Raw genomic sequence first — 21,710 nt, forward strand, 5'->3', positions numbered from 1 at the left:
GGTCGAGAACCGCGGTCAAACCCTCTTCTTCCAGGGGCACCGCGCACCTGCCCCCGGGGATGCCGAAGGAAGTGGCCCATAAAGCTTCTCTGCAACCGAAAGAGGCCTGAAGCTCCAGGAGGGCCAAGAGGAGCCTCGTTGAGCGAACCCAGCCCTCTGCCTGGCTGGCCCTGGTCAACAGGCTCGGAAGAGGCTGATTTGGAGGACAGGACGGAAGAAAAGACCTAAAGGTTTCGAATCTCATGACGTAGAGATGTTAAAAGCCTCCAATCCTAAGGTCCGACTGTGCGGGGGAGCGAGGGGGTCTCAAGCTGGATCGACCCCTCAGCCTTCATCTGGAGAGTCCTCTGCACAAGCTCAGAGCAGGACAACGCGCATCAGTGGTTCTCAAGAGGGGGCAACTTCACCCTTACACGCCTCTCCCATCCCCGCTGGGACACTAGGTCACGAATGGGGGAAGCGGGGAGGGAGAATGTTAACCCCCTGGCATCTATCTAGTCAGCGGAGGCGACGGCTGCTGCTAAACACCTTACAATCCACTGGAGGGCCCCTCCCCTACCCCGAAGTAGCCATTCGACAGAGGTGGGGAGACTCGCGTGTAGCTCAATGCCCACGCACTTAGCCGATGGGAAATCACGAATTGATGACCAGTTGGCTCTTGGATCTGAGGAAAAATCTCCAGCGTCAGAGGGAACTCTCAGAGTTTTGCCCGAAGCAAACGGAAGGGTGGCATTGCCATCGCCTAAGATGGGAAAATGGCAGGTGTCACAGGTTGCAGGGGAAGGTCGGAGACCAGCTGAGGGCCCCGGAGCCTTCCTGGAAAGAGTTTCCCATCCAGCCCGTCTCGGTTTCCGCATCCGTCGGATTCCTTATGACGTTGAGGGTGCTGGCGTCTGGGTCCTTTATGATGCAGAGGGGGCCCCCGTCTCACCCCGGGCGCCTCCGGGCTCCCGCCTCCTCCTGGCAACCTGGTGCGCGGCTCCGGACCTGGCGACCCACGACCGGCTGGTCACTTGCTGCCGCCTCGCAAAGGCGCATCTCTAGTCCAGTGGTGAGCTGCGGCCGGGTCGCTGCAACTCGCTCCAGGACTCGGGACTCGTGGCCTTGGTGTCCCTAGCGGAGCCCTCGGTGTGCCGCCTGCAGGCTCTTTTTTTGAAGAAAGCAGGGAGGGAATGGCCTTGTGAGAGACTCCAGGAGCAAAGAGCGACCCTCACAAGGCCCAAGTCCTCCCAGAGCTCAGGGAAGCTGTCGCTTCTGACGGAAGAAGGGAGAGAAAGCTCCCTCCGGTGTGTCCCTGGTGGTCTAGTGGCTAGGATTCGGCGCTTTCACCGCCGCGGCCCGGGTTCGATTCCCGGTCAGGGAATTGTTTTACACTGGCCGCCCTCCCGCAGGAATCTTCCTTCACTACGCTGTCAGCTGGCCTGCTACAAGGGCCAGAAGCAGAACAGTCTCCGCAGCGAGGGGCAAAGCCGGGCGAAGGAGGGCAAGTCCTAGTGGACCACCTCTCACGACACACCGCTCCTATTTATCTCCGTGTCCGTCATCCGCGGGAGCAGCTTTAGAGAGCGACGGAGCGTCTCGCTCCGGTGTACACAGCCGGGCAGAGATGCCAGACCCCATGGAGCTGCACCCAATAAGCCCACACTCTTTCCCGTCGCCACCCCGGAGGTGCCTATCGGGCTGAGCTGCGAATAACTAAGAGAGAGGCCAAGCCAAGTCGTGGCGTTTGTGGCAGCCCCGGACACGGGCACCAGCCAGTCAGCGGAGCCTCCTCACCTCCGTTGCCAGCGAAGGCGCTCGTTAGGCCTTGGGAAGAGGCGACCGGAGGCGATGCCCGTGAATTTGTTAGGGGGGTAAGCGGCGGGTGAGGTCCTCGAGGGCGGTCCCGTTTGCTGATTGAGCGGTAGAGGGAGGCGATGTTCGCTGACCCAACAAGGACAGCAGGTGGAGTAGGCACAGATGGAAAACTGCTGCCGGTGCCCTAAGCAGAAGGCAGGTGGAAAAATCAGCACTAGGACGTCGAAGCGATGGTACCACAGTCAAATCCCACGATGTCTACACTCTACCAAGCACTTGCGCACGCTCCCCCTTTTCCATTCAGTACTCCCAAGAGGGGTTCGGAAGAACCCCGAGTCCACTGTAAGCTCAGGGGAGAGCGGGAGCCAGGGAGGTGAAGTGCACAGACTCGGCAGAGGCGGTGTGCAGAACCGCGGGGGTGAGAGGGCCCGGTGGCTGCGGGGCGGGAGCCGCTGCTGAGAGTCGGCCTGGGTTGTCTTGTGGGGTGACTGTCGGTGGAATCTTTGGTGGAGAGTGGTTTGGAAGACTGGCGAGGGGCGGCAGTGGGGAGGGTGGTGACTCTGAGCGACCGGCCAGGGCGAGGAGGCTGTGCTGTCCCTGCAGGCCATGTGCTCATTTCCACTTACCTGGCAGGGGAGAGACCGTGGTCACGAAGGGGGTTCTCCCAGAGTGAAGCTTCTTCATCTCACTCTAGAGTTGCTGATCCCTGTGATTTCCTCCATGTGGGAAACGGTGTTTGTGCTAGAAGAGGCTGAGCTCTTTACCTGACATAACGGGGTTCAAGACTGACATCGCCTCACGCCCACCCGAAAACGTTTACATGGCTTCCTTGTCTCTTTTTTTTTCTGTCCTAAAGTCGCCTCATCTTCACATCCCCTCATTTTTTCTTCCACACTCGATAGTGTCTCTCTCTCTCATTAAAAGCTCCACCAAATATTTGAAATATCTCAACCAGAAAGACTGCAATAAATACATTATTTCATTCGTGGAAGCTACAGACCAGCTAGGTTGAGAGTTGCTTGATATTTTCTGCTAAACGGTGAGGCATAGAGCACTTCGAAGGTTTGTCTTTGGGCCACTGTTTGTGTACTCTTGGGTTTCCTTCTTTTCCCCAGACAGTATGGCGCTGTGGGGCCAGCGGTAAACCCTGCTTTCCGGCTTTCTGGCTGCACATAAAGGCCGCAGCTGCTGCAGGAATCAAAAGCAAACCAAAAGACACGTGGGTTCGCCCCAGTGGGTCCAAGATAGAGTCTGACTGTACCAGGATTCGGATTAGAACAGAGGTTGCTGCAGGCACAACGCAGACTACTAACCACTAGAGAATCCCAAGGCGCCCCACACCTACTGCCCATCGTTTTGCTTCCCCACCCCTCTATTATTTATTTATATATATTTTTGAGAGACAGAATATCGCTTTGTCGCCCAGGCTGGAGGGCAGCAGCACGATCTCGGCTCACTGCTACCTCCGCCTCTTAGGTTCAAGCGATTCTCCTGCCTCAGCCTCCTGAGTAGCTGAGACTACAAGCGTGCGCCACCACGCCCAGCTAATTTTTCTATTTGTAGTAGAGACGGGCTTTCACCATGTTGGCCCGGCTGGTCTCGAACTCCTGACTTCAAGTGAGTGATCCACCCACCTCGGCCTCCCAAAGTGCTGGGATTACAGGCGTGAGCCACTGCCCCTGGTCCTCCGATTTTATTTTTATTAATGTAAAAACATTATGCGATTTTTACTTCTTTATTCTTGGGCAGCTACAGGTTCTTGTGATTTTCTCTCACATCTCCCCATTTCCCCCTCTCCATTCTGATACATGTCCCATCTTCTCTGCATCCAGCCGGTGCCCTCTGCACGGGCATCCTGAGCTGTCCCATCGTCTAGTCCTGGTCTCCCCTGCTTCTCCCTCCTCCTTTTCACGTTTTCCCTTTTGACTCCCCTGCCTCTTTCCCGCTCCCGCCCCACCGACCCCATCTACTGAAGCCGAGTTGAGTGAAGGGAGAGCAAGCGGAGCAGATGACTGCCTGAAGGCGGCGCAAAAAAACAGAAAGAGCTACCGTGAGAGCCGTCGAGGAGTTCAGCTTCCCTTGGGCCCCATTTGGCTCAGGCTGGGGTCGCAGATCCAGGCATTTCCAGAGGCACTGGCTTCTGAAGCAGGCGAGGGTGAACGCAGGGTGAAGGCCATTCGGCCGCCCTTCTGGCTTCAGAGTCACGCAATGCACGCGTTTCTAACGTGCAGCAAGACGATTAGTCGACTCAGCCTCTCCGGTTTTCCGAAGCTTTGTAGTCTGCACAGTTGTCCCGCAGAAAGCGAATGGCAACCCCTAGGGTTTTGTGATTGCTTAATGTATATAGAGATGAAAGTAGACAATTGACGTTGTCTCTGTGGCGCAGTCGGTTAGCGCGTTCGGCTGTTAACCGTAAGTTTGGTGGTTGGACACCACCCAAGGACGTGATTTTAAATGTTGGTGGTTGTGGCCGGGTGCAGTGCCTCACGCCTAGTAATCCCAACACTTTGATAGGCCGACGTAGGGGAAGCCTCCACTGAGTTCAGAAGTTCAAGGCCAGTGAGAATCCCATCTCATTTAAAAAAAAAAAAAATTGCAGCTGTATCTATCTCCTCAGACCTATCACTGTATTTAAAAGTGAAAGACTGTTCCCTTGTGTCTTGTGCATCCCATGAGGACAGACAGCAGAAGGTCCCCCTCCAAGCCTCCTAGAAAATAAGATCTCTGCAGAACAAACTAGCTTGTATGTACGGGAAACAAAGTATTTGAAGAAACAAACTTCAAAAATTCTGCCTTGCTTTCCACAAAAATTAACCCATCACAGTCAGCCTTCAAGTGGCATCATACCTCTTCACATGACTCCTCTCCCTGCCTTTATGCTAGTGTCATGCATTTTACTTTATACCTGTTATAAACCTTACAATCCATCTCTATTACTTTTGTTTCAAGAGTCAGATGTGTTTTTGTTTGTTTGTTTTTGTTTTTTTTGTTGTTGGTGGTGGTGTTTTTAAGACGAGTCTTACTCTATCGGACAGGCTGGAGTGCAGTGGCACAGTCTTGGCTTACCGCAACCTCTGCTTTCCGGATTCGAGTCATTCTTCTGACTCAGACTCCTGAGTAGCAGAGATTACAGGCTTGGGCCACCACATCTGACTAATTTTTGAATTTTTCGTAGAGAGGAAGGTTCACCATATTGGCCAGGCTGGTCTCCAACTCCTGACCTCAAGTGATCCGCCTTCCTCGGCCTCCCAAAGTGCCGGGATTCCAGGCGTGAGCCATCGTGCCCAGCTAAACAGTCAGATGTTAAAATTATATATTTGCCTATGTAGATGTCATTTCTAGTGTCTTTTTTTTTTTCATCCAGATTTTCATCCCGTGTCAGTTTCCTTCTGCCTGGAGGACTCCTTTAACTTGTCTATTAGGTGTCTTAAACTTGCACTATCATTCACTGATGCTCTGTTCATTAAAGAAAAAAAAAAATTGTTGGCCGGGTGCGGTGGCTCACGTCTGTAATCCCAGCAATTTGGGAGGACGAGGCGGGTGGATCAGGAGGTCAGGAGATCCAGACCATCCTGGCTAACACAGTGAAACCCCATCTCTACTAAGAATACAAAAAATTAGCTGGCTGTGGTGGTGGGCGCCTGTAGTCCCAGCTACTCAGGAGGCTGAGGTAGGAGAATGGTGTGAACCCAGGAGTCGGAGCTTGGAACCTGTCAAAAGGCATTCTTAGCCTTAAAAGAAAAGCCAGGGACATCCCTTGCCTCAGGACTCTCGAACTTAGAAAAGCTTTTCACCCTCTATGTGGATGAATAACAAGGGACAACTTTGGATTTTCTAACTCAAAGACTGAGGAATTACTTTGGACCAGTGGCTTATTTCTCTAAACAGCTAGACCAGGTGGCAGCTGGGTGACCAGGAAGCTTGAGATCTGTGGCTACCATCACTCTATTGTTAGAAGAAACCACTAAGTTTACCTTGGGACAACAATTAGATGCCATACCACCCCACCCCCACCCCCTGCCACCCCAGGAAGTACAGTACAGAGGGTCCTAGAGGCAAAAGTACACCAATGGCTAACAGGGGGCCAGTTACTTAAATATCAGACCCTTCTGCTTGACACCCCAGATGTTACCCTGAAAGTATGCTGATTTTTAAACCCTGCTACTCTGTTGCTGCACCTCACGTCTCAAGAAACAGATCCCCAGTTCATTGACTCCTGTGTGGAAACCACGGAAGAGCTCTACTCTAGAAGGCCCAACCTTGAAGACAAGCTCTTGTCTAACCCAAATGTTGAGTGGTTTAGAGATGGAAATAGCTATATTCATGAGGGAGTAAGAAAGGAAGCTTAGCCAACAAGAAATCATTGAGGCCAAGGGTTTACCTTCTCAGACTTCTGCTCAAAAAGCAGAATTAGCTGCTCTAATTAGGGCCTTCCAACCATGAAAAGACTTAAGCTGGGCACGGTGGCTCACCCCTGTAATCCCAGCACTTTGGGAGGCCAAGGTGGGTGGATCACCTGAGGTTGGGAGTTTGAGACCGGCCTAGCCAACATGGCGAAACCCCGTCTCTACTAAAAATACAAAAATTAGCCGGGTGTGGTGGGGGGCACCTGTAATCGCAGCTACTTGGGAGGCTGGGACATGAGAATCCCTGAGTTTGCAGTGAGCTGAGATTGCAGTGAGCTGAGATCATGCCACTGCACTCCAGCCTGGGCGACACAGCAAGACTCCGTTTCAAAAAAAGAAGAAGAAAACCAAAACTCTCAAGAGTCAATGTGTTGACTGACTCTAAATGTGGGTTCCTGGTGCTCCATGCTCATGCAGCCATAGGGAAGGAAAAGGGACTATCAAAAGCCAAGGGATGCCCCATACAACTTTACTCAGATCTTGGAACTTTTAGATGCTGTCCAACTCCCAAAGAAATAACAATTACTCACTGCAGGGGACACCAGAAGGGAGACACTTTTATTATTAGAGGAAATTCCCTGGTGGAAAGAGCAGCTAAGGCCACAGCTAAGGAAACCCTGGTATTTCAAGCTGCTGCACTACTACCAGGTACTCCATCCGTGTCAGTGACACCATACTATACCCCTAAGGAAATTAAAGGGACTGAGTAAAAGGCTTCCAGGGAGACCCTCTGGATGGTTGGTAGAAAAGAACAAACTCTATTCCTGAGGCTGACAGATGGGAAATAATTAAACATTTTCATGATTCCTCACATTTGGGATGGGATTTTCCATTCAAATTAGTTTCCTAAATATTCTTGGGGAAGGGACTGTTCCAAACTATAAAAAGGGTTACCACTCAGGAAGCCACCCCATACCCCGATCCCTGCTTAAACCTGTACAACACCAAGGAACATACCATGGTGAAGACTGGCAGACAGACTTAACCCAGATGCCACCTTACAGGGAACTACAAGATTTGCTAGTATTTATAGACGCTTTCGACAGGTGGATAGAAGCTTTCCCCACAAGGACAGGAAAAGTACTGGAAGTGTCTAAATTCTGAAATCATTCCAAGATTTGGATTACCAAAAGGTTTGCAAGGTGACAACTGACCTCACTTCACAGCTAAGGTGACCCAGTGAGGTCATGCCTCAGCCTTAGGCATTACCTATCTTCACTCCTCATGGAGACCTCAGTCTTCAAATAACATAGAAAGCCAATCGCGACATTAGCAAAACTCTTTCAGTTTGGGGGCTTGCCTGCCCTGCGTCACTATCATTGTTTCCTTGGGTTTCCCAGGAATGTACATGTGTGAGACTGCCGCCCTGCTTATAGATCTGTTTCCCTGCAAGGAAACAGGAATATGTTGCCTGTGGCTTCCAGAGTTGGAGATACATGTAGTTGCACCCCTGAGGGCTAACATTTAATTTTGGAATCAAGTGATGCATCCAGACTGGTTGCTATCATTCTGTGGTATATATTTAGTGAACACATTCATGATTGAGTTTCCTGCTTTTAGCTGGAGCAAGAAAGTTTTATAATTGTGATTTGTATGAAAAAATCATAGGCAATGGAATGGGTGTAAAATAAACTTTATTGTCAGAGGTTTCTAAAGGCTCATCCTTCAAGGAAAATGGACATATGCTGAAGAGCTGATAAACTGTCTACAGCAGTGTTATTCTAACCTAATCTTGATTCCAAGTTCTTGCCATTTTCCTCCAGCTGCTGTTGACTCCAGTTATATATAGGATGGGGGAAAGGGGATTATCTATGAATGTAGGCATCACTGTCTCTTGGGCAGTTATCACTGAAGGGATGTGATTTCTACAATCAAACTATCCATTTGGAGTACAAATCTGGAGTGGCTGTAAAATTCGGTTCTCAGAGATGAGCTTGCAGATTCAGACTTTCAATTGTTCTGTTGTTTTAGTTTTTCTCATCAACTGGGGAACTGTTTGTGACTAAGCTTTGTTAAAAGTAGGGAAGAGCTTTTCATAGTTCCAACATTAGTTGTTACCCGAAACAAACAAAAACACACACACATACAATTAAACAATAATCTTTGGTGAGGTCTTGCTGATACCTGAGGCTGGAGTGAGAGCTGAGTGGTGATACAGGCCAGGTGCAAACTGAGTGCAACTAAGTGGATAATCTCCAGTAGTGAACTACAGTCTAGAAGAAGATAGTAATAATAGATTGAAAAAAAAGTCTCCTGAAATGAACTAGCTGGCCTGTGGTGTAGGACACAGGACCCCATCCACCTTATGATTCTAAAAGCCTTGCTCAAAGCCACTGCAGATGAGTTCGCTAGGTCTCTACCACCTCCTCAGCATCAATTGACTCTCCATAATACTCCTCTGGAGAGAAATAAGGGTCTTTCAACCTCCCAGGAAGGGATTTGCTTAGCCTCAAATGTGCACATTCAGAAATAGCTTGTCATAAGAAAGAGAGGATAGTTTGCAGAGAAATAACCCTCCTAAGTCCACATCCTATTCCTTTTAAATAAGAGAGTGGTGCCAAGGGAAGAGCCCTAGAATGTCAAAGCCAACAGGGTGCTCAGATACCACCCAAGTACAGTTCCATCTTTGGCCGTAAGGAGACAATGGTGTCAAGAGGCTGAGGCCATATGATCTGTAGGTGAAAAACCTGGGATGGGAATTGAGGCCTCAAACCTTTTCCCCTACATCAGAGAGTTTAGGAGCAGCTAGAGGGAAGGCTTCAATCTGGAGAACGCTAACAGGCTCTAGAGATTATTGGGTCATGGTGGCTGGGACAGAAATAAGGATTCACAGAAAGATGTTTATACTAAATGTTCTTCTGGGATTTTGCTTGATAAAAAGGCTGAGCAAAAGTAAAAATTTATTTCTTTTCTTTCTTTTTTTTTTTTTTAGACAGTTTCACTCTTGTTTCCCAGGCTGGAGTGCAATGGTGCAACCTCAGCTCACCACAACCTCCACCCCCTGGGGTTCAAGCAATTCTCCTGCCTCAGCCTCCCAAGTAGGTGTGATTACAGGCATGCACCACCACGCCCAGATAATTTTTTTTTTTTTTTTTTTTGGTAGAGACGGGGTTCCTCCATGTTGGTCAGGCTGGTCTCAAACTCCCAACCTCAAGTGATCTTCCCAAAGTGCTGGGATTACAGGCTCCAGCCACCACACCTGGCCAAAAGTAAAAATTTTCTAATTGCAATTCTGAACCACTTAGGGGTTGTGAAATCAATATAGTGGACTGCTTATTACTACAGGCTTTATTTAAATTCTAGGTAGGGTGGATTACACATAGTAAAAGATTTTCTAAAAACTGATCACAGGAGAGGCGCAGTGGCTCATTCCTGTAATCCCAGCACTTTGGGAGGCCGAGGCAGGCAGATCACGCGGTCAGGAGATTGAGACCATCCTGGCTAACACGGTGAAACCCCGTCTCTACTAAAAATACAAAAAAAAAAAATTAGCTGGGCATGGTGGTGGGTGCCTGTAGTCCCAGCTACTCAGGACGCTAAGGCAGGAGAATGGTGTGAACCCGGGAGGACGGGGCTTGCAGTGAGCCAAGATCACACCAATGCACTCCAATCTGGGCAACAGGGCAAGACTCCGTCTCAAAAAAAGAAAAGAAAAACTGATCACAAAGAATTGTATATTTCTCACTGCATCCTGTGGTCAGAAAAGTTTGAGAAACTGCTCTACATAGGCAAATTACAGGTCCAATCTCTCCATCTACCTCTTTATCTCTTCTCTATTTCCACGCTATGCAGACAAGACCACGGAGAGATGAAGGCAAATTCCATCAATGGGTGGTGTTAAGCCTTTTCTATGAGGTAGCTGCACATTTGGGGCACTTCAATACTGGTTACTTGAGATTCTAGTAGATAGATTGTCCTTTTCATCTCTAGCTACATGGTAAAATTACTTGGGAGCGTTTTAAGACTACTAGTGGCTTCCACCCACCTGGAAGCATTTAAATCAGAATCTCTATGTGTAGAGTCCAGGCACTTGTGTTAGTTAAAACCTCACCAGGCTTTATAATATGACAGAGTGGTTTAAAGCTACTGAGTAGACCCACCCTATTTCCTACCTTTCTCTTTGTTTCTCTTTCACCATAGGCTTCTTTCCCATGAGAAGGTAAAGATTTTAGTCTCTGTTTTCAGAGTCTCAAGTAAATCACTCTCTTTCTCAACTGGACTTCCAAGGCAAAGATTTCTTTCTATTTATCTATCTGCATTTTTACAAAGTTGGCCTCTGGATTCCCTTTTCCCAAACCTAATTCACCACAAAGGCACCCCTCAAGTCAAGGAGCTGGGCTTTCATACACCTGCACCTGTCAATCATGGGTCAATATTTTGCAGGCAGGGTTGCTGGGTGCTGTGGGATTGACATAAACTCCCAGGTATTGCCAGCTCTGAGCCTCAGGCAAGCTTGTGACTAAATGACTCCAGTAGTCTGAGGATAGTCCTTACTCAGAAGGGTCTTTGGAAGCAAAAGCAAACATAGGCATGAGAGGGTAAAAAAAAAAACAATCTCATGTCATCTTGGCTTATACCTAACAGAACTTGTGCAAGAATGGATATTAAGGTGGGTATTGTACACAGCAGAACTTAATAAATACCAAGTCTGGAGTTTAAGGGATAGGCTGAAGAGATTTTGCAGGTTTGTAAACATTTTTGCCAACTTGAACACACTTTTGTTTGGGTTTGGTTTTTCTCCTCAGCGGTAAGAGCTATGCACAATAGGGTAGCTAAGATATTATAATTTGAATCGATACATTTGTATTTTGCCGAGGACCAAGATGAACTATGATGATTTCCATTTTTTAGTACTTTATTTTCATCAGTTTGAAAATTAGGACTTTTGCTCCTTTTTTGGCTTGTGGCACCTTTTTGGTTTTCACACTTTCTCAAAGACCAGTAACTTAGAATCTAAATTATGATTGCTTATTCTTTCAGTACTCTAGGGGAAAGTTGAGTTAATCTTGACAAAATGTATTCAATTAAAATAATTGTTCTCTTAAATCTTTCTTTCTTTCTTTCTTTTTTTTTCTTTTTTTGGAGATGGAGTCTTGCTCTGTCACCCAGGCTAGTGTGCAGTGGCACAATCTTGGCTCACTGCAACCTCCGCCTCCTGGGTTCAAATGACTCTCCTGCCTCGGCCTCCTGAGTAGCTGGGCCTATAGGCGCATGCCATCACGCCCGGCTAATTTTTGTATTTTTAGTAGAGATGGGGTTTCACCATGTTGTTCTCTTAAATCTTTTCACCTTTTAAGTTTGTCCTTCCTTTCTCCAATTTGCAATAGTGGAGTGTGGCTCGCAGCTAAATAGTAGACTTCTCAGAGCTACTTATTCCTGGAGCCTGGCAGTCTGCAGGCCTGGAGGGGGAGCATCTAGAAAGCAGCCCTCTCTAAGTTGAGAATAACTATGAGAATTGTGGGTTATAAGGCTTTGAGCAGCTCTGGCCTCCCCGTCCTCTTTTGTTTCTACTGTGGGGTGTGACAAGAGAAGGAACTCGTCTGAGAGACTTCATATTGTGGCCTTTCACCGCTTACTTCTGGAAATTTGATTCAGGCAAGCCAGGGAGAATCTCTGGTATTCTTCTCTGAGAAGAAGAATTCATTATACAGCTGGACAATGGAATCTATGATCTGCCTGTAGAGGTTAGAGGTGCATCCTGTTCCAGGAAATAATTATAATTTAGGCAAGTTATACATGTTTGCTTAAGAGAATGCTTTCTGCACATTTCATGTTCTTCCTTTCTATCTTAGCCTAGGGAGAAAGCCGTGGGGACTCAGGGCTGGAACTTTAGTGTGATGGGGCAGAAGCTTAATTTTCACATGATTCTCAACAAATGGCAGCACATCCCATGTATTATCATGTCCAATGGCTGCAATATGAAGGAGGCTTTTCCAAAATAGTTGCTGCTTTGGTAAAAAATTAACTAGATGGATTCAAAGTCAAATTTGAAGAAAGCTGAGCAGGCAGAAGAAACAATCAGCGAACCTGAAGATAAGGCAATGGAAATCATCCAGGTTGAGGAACAGAAATAAAATAACATTGAAGAAAAGTGAACAGAGCCTAAGTGACCATCAAGTGGACCACCATGTACATTGTGGAATTTCTTTTTTGTTGTTGTTGTTTTGGGGGGTGGGAGGGGGGAAGGAGTTTCATTTTTGCTGCCCAGACTGCAATGCAATGGCGCTATCTCAGCTCACTGCAACCTCTGCCTCCTGGTTTCAAGCAATTCTCCCACCTCAGCCTCCCGAGCAGCTGGGATTGCAGGCATGCACCACCATGCCTGGCTAATTTTGTATTTTTAGTAGAGACGGCATTTCTCCATGTTGGTCAGGCTGGTCTCAAACTCCTGACCTCAGGTGATCCTCCTGCCTCGGCCTCCCAAAATGCTGGGATTACAGGCATGAGCTACCGCTCCCAGCCTTGCATTGTGGAATTTCTAAAGAAGAGGGAGAGAAGGGCAAGAGAGAATATTTGAAGAAATCATGGCTGAAAGCTTCCCAAATTTCATGAAAGACATGAATACAACCACAGTAGCATAACAAACTCCAAGTAAGATAAACTTAAAGAGACCTACACCAAAACACATTATAATCAAACTTTCAAAAGTCAAAGACAGAGAATCTTTAAATTGGTAAGAGAAAAGCAACTGGTCACATGCAAGAAATCTTTAATAAGATTATCAACAGATTTCTCATCAGAAACTTTGGAAGCAGGAAGGACAGGAAATCAAAAGCTGCCAACAACCAGGAGGGATGGCTCATACCTATAATCCCAACACTTTGGGTGGCTGAGACAGGCAGATCACTTGAGGTCAGGAGCTCAAGACCAGCCTGGCCAACATGGCAAAACCCTGTCTCTATTAAAAATACAAAAATTAACCAGGCGTGGTGGTGGGTGACTGTAATCCCAGCTACTTGAGAGACCAAGGTGGGAGAATCACTTGAACCTGGGAGGCGGAGGTTGCAGTAAGCCAAGATCTCGCCACTGCACTCCAGCCTGGGTGATAGAGTGAGACTCTGTATTAATAAACAAACAAACAAAAGCTGCCCGTGAAGGGGAAAAGGATCAATAAATGGGCATTCCAAAAAGTCAAAAGTCACACAAATATCAAGCCAAAATAAACTGGTTTCCTGACTGGAAATTGAACCCAGGCTATGGCAGCAAAACACAGAACTTTAAGCACTGAACTGCAAGGTAGAGCAGACTTTATTGTGCATCCTGGAAGGGATCCAGAGCAGGCAGTTTGAGCTTATGAAGAATTTTAACTTTGTTTTGGGTCAAATTTTGCTCTTTAATTTAGTCAAGAGAATTTTTTTCCCTACACAACACACATAATATTGTCAAGAGAATTTTTAAGGGTAGCCATGACACTACTATGTGTGTTTGTTTTAATTTGATCTTCCTATGAACTATTAAAATAAGAGATCTCTAAAATCTTTTTTTTTTTTAATTCAGGTGTCTAATTTAAGGGATCCATCTTCAGGCCATTGGCAATTAGAATTTCCAATGGTGTAATTATTGCAATAGCAATTCAACCAAATAGCCCCTTTCTGGAAAACCCAGGATGTCATTTTCCACGTTAACCTTCTGGGAAGGGCAAAGAAGAGGCAATCCCAAAGATTCCCCTGCAAGAAAAAAGTTCAATGCAAGGAGTAGACCACAGATGGGTAAGGATGATGTTTGCCTCCAGCAACTCACAAATTTATGGGGACTTCCAGTCACAGACCTGTGAATCCATGATACCAGGTAGGCCCTTTTGGGATTGAGCTTTCCTAGAACTAACCAGGCAACAAGAATTGAGATGACAAAAGCCTCAAATGGATGGGACTTCTTAAGACAAACCCCAAGAGCTTGACATGGTCAGAACAAAAAGTGTGCTGGGGTTCCCAGCCATTTTCAGAGGCCACCTAGTATGATCTGAAAGTTACCGCCTCTTTCCAGATAGTGGAAACCAAGAGAAAGCGCTCCCACTTGGTCACAAGTCAAGCTCTCAAGGACATAAAATAAGATGAGAAGGAACCTCAACCAGTACCCCCTTTTATGACAGAATAACACATAGAGACAAAGACAAAGGAACAGACAATTTCTGGGAAGAAAGGGATTAAACAGTAGGAATTGGTACCACAAAGTACCAAAAAGCACACCAGAGTCACTACACCCAAGACTAGTCACACAAATCCTTTTCTCCAATTAAGCAAGATTTTGGAGAGGGAAAAGAAACAAACAGTGATTTTTACTATCCACTTGATGAGATTCCACACAGAGAAGGAGGACAGGAGCCTGGCTGGTAAAAAAAATTCTTACCCTTATGATAGCTGATCAGATCCTGGGTTCTTCACTGCAACTTCCAGAAGAGCAGAGCTTTCCTATCCTGTTTACAGCTCCAAAACTGTAGGGGCCAATGGAAACCCTCCCTCTTAACTCTCTGAAGTTTCACTCAAAAATCAAGTCACAAAAGGCAGATTAATTGGAGAAAAGGCATAAAATGTACTAACATGTGCATGGGGAGAGTCACAGAGTGATTACCCTCCCCTACCCACAATGGGATGCAGAAGCTTACATACCATCTCGAGATAACAGAATGAATGAGGGCTCAAGGCATGGCCAAAACCAGGTGCAATCAGAGTCAGAGGTATATCCATTTATTGTGGACAAGATAAGTGATGGCAGGGAGAGAAAATGAGGCTCGGCTAGCAAAGGTGGTCTTAATATGTAAATGAAACCTTACAGGTAGCAGCTCTCAGAGAGAATAAACCCTAAAAGTTTCTTTCAGACCTTTACAGGTGTCAAACTCTCAGTTCATCTTTCCTAGATCTGGACAAGGAAAGACTTGGCTGTATCAATGCGAATTCCCTACAGATGCAAATCTCCCCAACAAAACACAACTTTGCAGGGCTACTTCTGCAGCTGGCTTTCTGAACAGACATCTCAAAATATGTCAAAGAAATGTATTTTGGGGTCAAATATTTTTAATTCCTTCACATCTACAGCCTGATGCACCTGCCATTTCAACGCACCATTGTTGGTGGCAACTCCATTCTTCCCTACACTCAAGCCAAAAAACGAGGTTCTCCTTGAGGCTAGTCTTTTTCTCACAGCATACATTCAATTTGTCAGAAAACTTATGTTTCCTGTTTGGTTAATTACAGATTTTGATCTGCCCAATCTTTCTCTTTCTTGGTCTCTGAATTTTGGCAAAGAAGTCTCCTGATACAGGCAGGATTGATTCTACTGACGATTCTCAAAACCGTCAGACACTTAAGAGCCTTAATCTCGGGGTCGGGGTTTGGGCTGCCCTCGAACCTTTTCTTTGGGCCTACCCATCAAAATCAGCCTGGCCAGGCCTGTCTTCAAGGCCCAGGGGCAGGGCCAAGTCCTCCCGATGCTTCTTGAAGCTTCTCCCGCCGGATCGGCAGCCACCCTCCCCTTCCGTCTGACCTGCAGAGAAGCTTCAGGGGGCATTTATTCGATTTGCTAGGAGCCCATGGGCGCAGGTGCACGGTGACTCTGTGGTTCCCACTGCACCCACCGCCCTCCTTTGTCCTCTCAGTGTCTGCAGCGGGCAGTAATGTTCCGGGTGAGCTTGGGCTCCAAAGACACCCAGTCAAGGAGGGACCGGTAGGGAAGGGCACTGGCCCCTTATGTCCTTCGCACCCAGGGATCCGAAAAAGATCTTGAAGAAACAGAAAGGGAGAGTTGGAAGTAGATCAAAGGGAAAGAAAGAAAATCCTAGATTTCCTATCTGAAGGCACCATGAAGGGAAACTCCGTCTCCTCTGGGCCGCGTCCTCACGTTGCTGGTGAACCGAGTTCCGTTCTCCATTGGAGACCAAATCAGTTGACTTTGGCTTGACTCCTAGTGAAGAAGCCCTGCTTTGTCCTCTCCTGTTTCGCTCTTGGTCCTGAAGCACTTGATTGTCTCTCCCGGGCTTTCGATGGATTTCAGGGGTGCAACTGAGAAATTTGTTTTTAGTACACCTACTTGAAGTAAGAATATTTTAAAGTATTTTTGCAAATAAAAATGTTTCCTTTTGCAATGAAGACATTCAGATGTGAGGAAAATCACTAGGCTGGGGAAAGCAAATGCTGTTGAGAATGTCTCACAAACACAAATTCCACATCAGCAGGTAGGTTTGACCCTCAGGTTGGGCACATTTTAAGTGCACTGTTGGAACTTAAGATGAATCTAGGACATTCATGATTAATATTTTTAGTTTTTTAGTACAATTTAATATTTTAAATTTAAATACACATTCTGAAAATTGTATAACCAGCACAAGAAACCGGCTTTACGCCATATTTACAAACATAGGAAAGAAACATGGTATTTTAAATGACAATGCTTCATAAATGGCAACATTTTTAAAGTACCTAGAGAAAAAAAGTTAACCTAGAATTCTATGCAAAGATAAAATTTCAAAACTGTGAGTGAAATAAGGACATTGAAAAACATACGGAAGCTAAAACAATTCACCAACCCACGCTACAAAAAATCTTGAGTCCTCCAGGCAGAAGCAAAAGGATACCAGATAAAAATGTGGACCTACACAAAGAAACGAATATTGGAAATGGCATTTCGAAAGCATGTACTACACGTTTTCTTATAATTTAAATCTTTCAAAAAATATTTGACGTAACAAATAAAAGTTATAATAATGAATCACAAAGGTTATAGTGCATAAAGTAAAAATACATATCACTAGGATAAAGGCCAGAAAGGGAGGCATAATGACACTAGAAAGCAGACTATGATAAATTAAAGATGTATCCCGGAAACCCTAAAGCAGCCTCTGAAATAAGAAAACGGTTATAGCTAATAAAGCAACAAAGGAAAGAAAACGGAATGAAATAAAAGCTATGTAAACACTATGCTGGAACAACTACTCTCCAGGCCTCCACCCTACAGAAATACACCAGTGGCCAATGAGAGTGTACAAGAATGATGACTGCAGCATTACTTGTAATCATAAAATAATAAAACCAACGTAATTTTAAAGATATAGGAAAAGGGTTTTATTTATTTAACAGACAGACAATTGAACAAGCAAACAATGGGAGCAAGTCCTTTGCCAAAAGGAACACAGAGGGTCATGATGATGCTACTCCTCCAAGGATTTCAGAGTTCCCAGACGCCTAGTTTTCTGTCTAGTTCTTCTGGAAGATGTTATTCTTGGGGAGCAATAGGTCCTCGAGTTTGGGGCTCTTTCAGGTTCTCTCTCCATTTCCCCATTCTACTACAATAAACAAACAAACAAACAAACAAAAACAATTCTCACTTCCAGAAGATCCCGCCTGTGCCCCTTCATGAGCCTTTCAGGAGGTCTGGATGTCTGGTCCACCGCTCCCCGGCTTCTTTCCCAGCTTTTGCTTTTTCCTTTCCCAGCTCTTGACCTACCACCCCACGGCCGGACCACCGCCCAGCTGAGCCCCCGCGGCTCCACCGCGCAGAAGGTGCCCCAGAGGCCCTGCCAGTTGCCCTCCCTGCCGGGTGCCGAGAAATCAACGCTTTGTAAAAAGAACTTCCCCGTGGAAAAAATCTCTTGATTTCCACTCTCAGGGCTCTTCAAAGGACTAAAAGCTAAAGGCGACGATGAATTCATTCCACAAGTCCTAGTCATGCGCCCTGGTGAGTACCAGACCCTGCTCCCCCCAGGGGACCCACGAGCGACCCTCACCACCATCCCTGCCCTGGTGGAGCCCCCGTGCGGAACACAGGATCCGAAGATGGCAGCGGAAGCTCCTCAGCGGCCCGGAAAGCGACTGGGCAGGGTGGGCATAGGCTCCTTCAATGGGTGAAGGCGGCGCAAAGAACGGGAAGAACCATCCCGGGAGCCCACAGGGCGTTCAGCTTCCTTTGGGGCCCCAGGCAGCTCGGGCTGGGTCGCCCACCAGGGAGTTTCTGGAAGCTTCTGAAGCAGGCGAGGGGCAGGGCGAGCGAAGGCAATTCTGCTGTTCTTCTGGCTCCGGAATCTCCTAAAGCGCAGGCGTCCAACGTGACCGGCGCGACTCACCGCTCTAATCTCTCTGGTTTTCCAAGGCCTTGCTCGGTGGTCCTGCCCGGTGGGCCCTGAGAATAGACGGAACGGAGGACGTTCAGTGAATGCGCCCTTCCTATATGCCCAGTAGAGTTAGAAGCGCTTGTCTCTGTGGCGCAATCGGTTAGCGCGTTCGGCTGTTAACCGAAAGGTTGGTGGTTCGAGCCCACCCAGGGACGCTTATTGGACGTTTTGAAGCATTCACGCAATGTCAACCACTGGATAAATGGGGAAGATTTTATCTTCCCGAAGTCTCAAGCCACTAATTTATGAGCCACTAATTTATGACTGATCCCTGTCAACGGCCGCCCACCTCCCCGACCAGATTCTTAACCGGCTATCTCCTGAAATGCCGGGTTTACACCTGTGTCACTAAGGAATCCTGAAACAGAGACCTAGGAACCCACTTCTGATGTGATAAAATTCTAATTCAGTCCGTTATACGCTTAAACGAGTATTTACGTGTCTCCATTTTTTCATATGTTAGTAATAGGAGTCCAGTATTACCTCCAGGATGTGCCTGGGTTTCCCGATTGCTCTATCAATAATGTGACCAGTGGAATCATTCATCATGATAGTGATTCTCTCCATCATTTTTGAAAATAGTATTTTTCCTCAGTTTATGCATGATTTATTTAACCCTTTTCAAAATGTTTTTGTTAGCCAGGCATGGTGGCATGCACCTGTAATCCCAGCTACTCGGAGGCTGAGGCAGGAGAATCGTTTGAACTTGGGAGGTGGAGGCTGCAGTGAGCTGAGATCACACCGCTGCACTCCAGCCTGGGTATCAGAGCGAGACTCCATCTCAAAAAAACAAAATGTTTTTGAGATGACGTTAGTTTCATACTTTTAGGATTACAAAGAATGCTGCAGTCACCAGTCCTGTACAGATATCTTTGGTCATTGTGGAAATGTTTACCCTGCAGACATTTCTATGGTGTAGAGATGTGCCATTGCTACATTATAGTGCTTGTATAATGCTTCTAATCTGAGTCCATTCTGCAAATGTATCTTTCACGGGAGCAGTACCAAATAATATTCCAATATGAATGTTTATAAGAGGAAAAATGTGCAGATGTGCAGTTGAGCTGCGTGCCTCTCCATGGGGCTCATGTTCATAAAATGGTGGCGTTAGCAATCATCTGAGAGTGGAGTTTGTGGCCCTCTGACGTCAAAATCTGAGGCAATGGACATGAAAACCCTCACTGTACATCCTCTGTAGTCTGGCCAGAATCATTCCTAGGTCGGTGGTCTCTTATCAGGAGGGAATGCTGCTTGCTTGTTTTGTCAAAACCACAAAAGGGAGGGAAAGCCGTTGGTTGATAACAGCAGTGAAGCAAGTCTCTCTAAAGGCTTGGATTGTTAACCCTTAGGAAAAACAATCCTAATTCTTGCCAGATGGTGCCATGCACTTCCAGGCTCTTGGTGTCCCAAACAAAGAACTGTACATGACACACACAAAGCAGCAAAGCAAAGCAAAATTTATTAAGCACAGTAACAGTCTCAGAGTGGGGAGAGTGGACTGACCTCTGGGATGTGAGATCAGTATTAGTTTGGTGTACTTTGGGTCTTTTTATGTGTGTTTTTTTTTCTTCTCTTCACAAGGATGCCTAATCGTTAGCCAGTGTTTGCCTTTTGATTGATAGGTGGGTTGCTTAGTTATTTTGGCCCTTGTGTGCTTGCACATTGCCTCCATCCCATAATTTTAAGTACATGCATGATATGCAGTCCATATGCATGAGTTTTAATGAGCTGATTATCATATGGAGTCATGTTAAGGTTACTTTTTTTCTCTAATGCACATGCCTATCTCTGAGGAGCTGCCCCTTTACTGGTTTGGATCTGGCCAGCCATGGGGTCCTGGCTTGCTTTTCTTTTCTTTTTTTTTTTTTTGAGACAGAGTCTTGCTCTGTTGCCCAGTCTGGAGTGTAGTGGTGCAATCTCGGCTCACTGCAACCTCCGCCTCCCGGGTTCAAGTGATGCTTCTGTCTCAGCCTCCCAAGTAGCTGGGAGTACAGGAGTGCACCACCACGCACAGCTAATTTTTTGTATTTTTAGTAGAGATGGGGTTTCACCATGTTGGCCAGGCTGGTCTCAAACTCCTGACCTCAGGTGATCTGCCTGCCTTGGCCTCCCAAAGTGCTGGGATTACAGGCATGAGCCACCGTGCCCAGCCTTGCTTGCTTTTTTAAATCTTACTTTTTGTTTTGGCTGCTCAACTTCTGCCTTATATCTTGCTTCTTGCTCTCCCACCCCATCACCTTGCTTCTTTCTCTGCTTTCACTCACTCTGCCTTTTATCCAACTTCCAATTCCCTCTGCTGTTCTCCTGCATCATAATGGCAGTTAGTGAGGGGAGGGTTTTGAGGTGGCATGTACAACCTCCTAGCCTGCCACATCCAGAAACTGCTTTCGAGGTTTCTCTGTGGTCCTGTCAGCCAAGAGGGAGTCCATTCAGTTGGTTGTAGGGCCTAGGGCTTATTTTTATTTCTCAAACCTGACAAGATAAAGCTGGATTAATGCAGATTCTCTGCAGGTGTAAATTTCCCCTACAAAAGACAGTTTTGCAGAGTTCCTTCTGTTTGCTGGCTCTCTGACAGCCATCTTAAAATATGCCAAAGAAATATATTCTGGGGTAAAATACTTTGATTTTCTTCATCTATCAACAGCTTCACCATGCTGACAGCCTCCAATCCAAGCATACCTGAAGCTTTTCTTTGTTTGTTTGTTGGTTGGTTTGAGACACAGTCTCGCTCTGTCACCCAGGCTAGAGTGCAGTGGCATAATCTCGGCTCACTGCAAGATTCGCCTCCCAGGTTCACGCCATTCTCCTGCCTCAGCCTCCAGAGTAGCTGGGACTACAGGTGCCTGCCACCACACCTGACTAATTGTTTGTAAATTTTTTAGTAGAGATGGGGTTTCACCATGTTAGTCAGGATGGTCTTGATCTCCTGACCTCGTGACCACCCACCTGGGCCTCCCGAAGTGCTGAGATTACGTGTGTGAGCCACCGTGCCCAGCCCCTGAAGCCTTTCTTTTTAAAAAGCTTTCCCACCTTTATGACTGCCTTCAAGTCTCTGCCAAAACACAAATAACAGTGACTGACTCCCTGCTATAGCAAGCTCAGAATAAATAGCTTTTGCTTTTTTTCATTTGGTTGGTCTTTGTTTATTTGCAGAAGGTTCAATGTAGAGTTGACAAGGACTCCAGTCTTTGACCAAACCTTATTAGTTTCCTCTGAGCCCTTCTCTCTGTTATTTCTTTCCCTGCCAAGTCCAGTTTTAGGAAAGAATACTGTTGAGTCTAGTTTAGCAAGAGTCCTCGCAACCACCTTTGATAGCTAATCAAGTTCCTCTTAGTAATTTTCCATCCACTGACTTTCTTATCTTGCCAATTGGCTATAATCTTCAACTCCTCCTGCTGTATTCGAGG

At 46.6% G+C, this 21,710-nt stretch overlaps 2 non-coding genes and 1 pseudogene across 2 annotated transcripts; all 3 read left to right on the forward strand.

Annotated features, from left to right (window-relative positions):
* Nucleotides 1–1,291: 1,291 nt before the first annotated feature.
* Nucleotides 1,292–1,363, forward strand: TRNAE-UUC (transfer RNA glutamic acid (anticodon UUC)). Its single transcript has one exon. It is a non-coding gene; the product is annotated as a tRNA-Glu (tRNA).
* Nucleotides 1,364–13,918: 12,555 nt separating this feature from the next.
* Nucleotides 13,919–18,821, forward strand: LOC112207877 (uncharacterized; annotated as a pseudogene).
* Nucleotides 18,385–18,458, forward strand: TRNAN-GUU (transfer RNA asparagine (anticodon GUU)). The gene has a single exon. It is a non-coding gene; the product is annotated as a tRNA-Asn (tRNA).
* Nucleotides 18,822–21,710: the final 2,889 nt, after the last annotated feature.

Source organism: Pan troglodytes, chromosome 1, assembly GCF_028858775.2.
Source record: "Pan troglodytes isolate AG18354 chromosome 1, NHGRI_mPanTro3-v2.0_pri, whole genome shotgun sequence".
NCBI classification, from domain to species: Eukaryota; Metazoa; Chordata; class Mammalia; order Primates; family Hominidae; genus Pan; species Pan troglodytes.